The following is a 4,626-nucleotide window of genomic DNA, read 5'->3' as shown; positions in this document are numbered from 1 at the left end:
TGCTGGGAGAAATATCAATAACGTCAGATATGCAGATGACACCATCCTTATGGCAGAAAGTGAAGAAGAACTAAAGAGCCTCTTGATGAAAGTGAAAAAAGAGAGTGAAAAAGTTGGCTTAAGGCTCAACATTCAGAAAACGAAAATCATGGCATCTGGTCCCATCACTTCATGGGAAATAGATGGGGAAACAGTAGAAACAGTGTCAGCTTTATTTTTTTGGGCTCCAAAATCATTGCAGATGGTGATTGCAGCCATGAAATTAAAAGACACTTACTCCTTGGAAGGAAAGTTATGACCAACCAAGATAGCATATTAAGAAGCAGAGACATTACTTTGCCAACAAAGGTCCGTCTAGTCAAAGCTATGGTTTTTCCAGTAGTCATGTATGGATGTGAGAGTTGGACTGTAAAGAAAGCTGAGCACCGAAGAATTGATACTTTTGAACTGTGGTGTTGGAGAAGACTCTTGAGAGTCCCTTGAACTGCAAGGAGATCCACCCAGTCCATCCTAAAGGAAATTAGTCCTGAATATTCACTGGAAGGACTGATGTTGAAGCTGAAACTCCAATACTTTGGCCACCTAATGCGAAGAACTGATTCATTTGAAAAGACCCTGATGCTGGGAAAGATTGAAGTCAGGAGGAGAAGGAGACGACAGACAATGAGATGGTTGGATGGCATCACCAACTCACTGGACATTAGTAAACTCCAGGAGTTGGTGATGAACAGGGAGGCCTGGTGTGCTGCAGTCCATGGGGTTGCAAAGAGCAGAACACGGCTGAACAACTGAACTGAACTGCACTGAGTCATAGTCTATGGTTTCTCTGTGCTTTTTAAATTTTCCTGCAGTTGTTTCCCCCTCTGTTTTCCATCCTCTTTATTTTTTTTAGTTGGCTTTGAGAAAGTGAAATGGGATGCCTTTCTTTGGCCATTATCTTTAATTACAGATAAACTACTGGGGAATTGGGAGAAAATGGAGAAGGGCATGGCAACCCACTCCAGTACTCTTGCCTGGAGAATCTCCTGGACAGAGAAGCCTGATAGGCTACAGTTCAACAGGTCACAAAGAGCAGGACATGACTGAGTTACTAAGATCTCAAATAAACTAAGATATTCATTGGTATTATTAGTATTACAGAAGTTCTAAAAAGAGAATTGTGACTGTTAATGGAGGCTACATTCTGATCAATTTTAAGACTTTTCTCAAAATATTTGTCTGTGCTCTTTATAATAATAAGTAAAATAAGAGCCACCAATATGTATTGAACTCTTACACCATGCCAGGTATTGTGCTAAGTATTCATAATAAAATCTAATTAACTCTTATAACCACTCTAAAACAGAGATAACAGTATTAAATTTTACAAATGAGAATACTTGTTCAAGGCCACACAAGTGATAAATATGAGAGCTGGACATCAAAAGCTTGTCTATCAACATAAATTATATATTTTCAACTACTATTTTGTAGAGATTATCTTTGGAAGAAAAAAAAAACACAAAGAAACAAATACAAAAGAAACAACAATATCAACAAAACATACCTCAATATCTTATAATACCATTTCATTTACTGAATATTTCCAATAACTTCCTTACAATGTACATTAATTCATAAATGTACTCATCAATTAAAGCAAACACATATATGCCACGGTCATTATTATGTATAATTTTTCACTTACAAAAGCAACATATTGCCTCTGTTCTGAGTAGCCCATTTGTTTCATAGTTACTTACTTCCTTATACACCAGTTCTACATAGGAAATGAGTCCTGGCACTGGTTACTTTGTACTAATATGGCCAATACAGATTGATGCAGTTTTCTCTCCATGCCCAAATATCTATTAACATGGAGAAAATCTGGATTATCTGGTACTGAATGTGCAAAAATGAGTTCAGCTTTCTGTGCTGGATGATTGAATGCATCCCTGGATCAGCCTATCAAGGTTTAATTGAACTACAAATCCAGTGATAATTGGAATAGAACTTTGGTCCAAATCAGGACGCAAATAGTCTAAGCTTTAGTTAATGAACAGAAGCAAATAGAGACTTCTGCTTGCATTCATGGCATCCTTTGATTTTATCAGCCACTCAGGAACCATGGCATTGTAATATTTAAAATGAGCAGTTATATAACAATAATTTTGAAGTGGTCACTTTGTGCTCATAAGTCAGATCAGATCAGATCAGATCAGTAGCTCAGTCATGTCCGACTCTTTGCGACCCCATGAATCGCAGCACTCAAGGCCTCCCTGTCCATCACCAACTCCCGGAGTTCACTCAGACTCACGTCCATCGAGTCAGTGATGCCATCCAGCCATCTCATCCTCTGTTGTCCCCTTCTCCTCCTTCCCCCAATCCCTCCCAGCATCAGAGTCTTTTCCAATGAGTCAACTCTTCTCATGAGGTGGCCAAAGTACTTGAGTTTCAGCTTTAGCATCATTCCCTCCAAAGAAATCCCAGGGCTGATCTCCTTTAGAATGGACTGGTTGGATCTCCTTGCAGTCCAAGGGACTCTCAAGAGTCTTCTCCAACACCACAGTTTAAAAGCATCAACTCTTCGGCGCTCAGCCTTCTTCACAGTCCAACTCTCACATCCATACATGACCACAGGAAAAACCATAGCCTTGACTAGACGAACGAGGCTAGAGAAATACAATATAACAATAGGACATTTTAAAATACCTTCATCTGTATCTTAGATTCCTCAAGACTATACATTTCTTCCTACAATATTAAAGCAGCATTAGGTGCTTGTGCTGTGCTTAGTCACTCAGTCCTATTGACTGTTTGCGACCTCGTGGTCTGTAGCTCGCCAGGCTCCTCTGTCCATGGGATTTTCCAGCAAGAATAATGGAGTGGGTAGCCATGCCCTCCCTCCTCCAGGGGATCTTCCCAACCCAGGGATCCTACAATATGAGTGAATTCTTTACTGTCTGAGCTATTATGCACCAGGTGCATAGTAGTTGCTAAACACATGTTTGATTTGCATGTATAAATGGTTAGTCTTTGGAGGAAATAGATTAGTAAGTGAGATATAATAGAATCCATTCATCATGGAAGTTATATCTGTCGATAAAAAGATTTGGTCACTGAATAAGAGGATGTATATCTAGTTAGTACAGTAGTTACCACTGTCAACATTTTCAACTGACATTTTGAGTGAGTTTATTGTTTTAAAAATTACCAAAACTAGATAAGCTTCAGGCAAATTCACCTAACATTGTCACCTTCTCAAGGTTTGAGAGCTGTGATGCTTGGTTCTGAAATACTTTTGAAAATGTCATTACTTTAGAAATGCACATTTACAAATGCCCAAGGAACTAAAGTTAAAAGTGATTGAGTAAATCACAATGACAAAATTGTAAAGATGGAGAAGAGATTAGAGGTTGCTAGGGCTTAGACATGGAGAAGGCAATGGCACCTGCCTGGAAAATCCCATGGATGGAGGAGCCTGGTAGGCTGCATGGGGTTGCTAAGAGTCGGATACGACTGAGCGACTTCACTTTCACTTTCATGCTTTGGAGAAGGAAATGGCAACCCACTCCAGTGTTCTTGCCTGGAGAATCCCAGGGAAGGGGGAGCCTGGTTGGCTGCCGTCTGTGGGGTCACAGAGTTGGACACGACTGAAGTGACTTAACAGCAGGGGTTAGACATGAGCTGGAAGAGGGAGAAGGGTGTGACTGAAGAAATCTCTTGTAAGATGGTTGTGGTGATGGAACCTTGTGGTAGCTCTAAGAATCTGCATCTGTAATACACTTTTTAAAAGGCACTTGTAATAAAGTGGTACAGACATATTGTATCAAAATGAATGTTCTGTTTTTCATATTTTTCTATTGTTACATAAGATGTAATCATTCAAAGGAACTGGGTGGATGGGAACCTCTTCACTATGTTTGTAACTCTTTGTGAATCTATAATTATTTCAAAGTGAAAAATGTAAAAATGATGGGGCTGAATTAATCTTGACTTAGTATAATAGCTGTGAGTTGTTTTTCCTCACTGCTTCCATATAAAAGTTTTGTACATTATACTCTGAATGATGCTATTTACAAGCTGTACATACTAGAGCTTTTGACAAGCAGTTGCAGGTGGCAAATCAATGTACCAGCTGCATCATAGACTCTTGTTGTTAAGTGACAAACGCGTGGTATTCAACATGATAGTTCTCTTTAGAGGGCAGACTATCTCAAGTGTTTGGTTCCAGACATTGTTGTGACACTTACTGGTTTCTACCTTTATTGCACATATGGTTTTATATATTTCACCAGTATAATAAAAAATGTGAAATACTGGAGTTGTATTGATTTTATAGGTTTCTCTGTCATGTCAGTTATACTTTGAAGCAATATATCAATATTCTGTTATTTGCTGATTCTTTCTTGTGTTCATATATACATATATTATGCTTAGCTGAGTGGTGTAGATCTTTCTTATAATACGTAAGCAATGCTGTGAGACGCATAGCTGGAATCCTAGTATATATGTATGAAAGTGGATGAGAAGAATATTAGAATTCTCTTTCCTTGTCATCAATGCTGCTGCTGCTGCTGCTAAGTCACTTCAGTCGTGTTCGACTCTGTGTGACCCCACAGACGGCAGCCCACCAGATTCCCCCGT

The sequence above is a fragment of the Bison bison genome, unplaced genomic scaffold (assembly GCF_000754665.1).
Source record: "Bison bison bison isolate TAMUID 2011002044 unplaced genomic scaffold, Bison_UMD1.0 scf7180017864228, whole genome shotgun sequence".
Taxonomy (NCBI): Eukaryota; Metazoa; Chordata; class Mammalia; order Artiodactyla; family Bovidae; genus Bison; species Bison bison.
Note: the sequence above shows the minus strand (reverse complement) of the source record.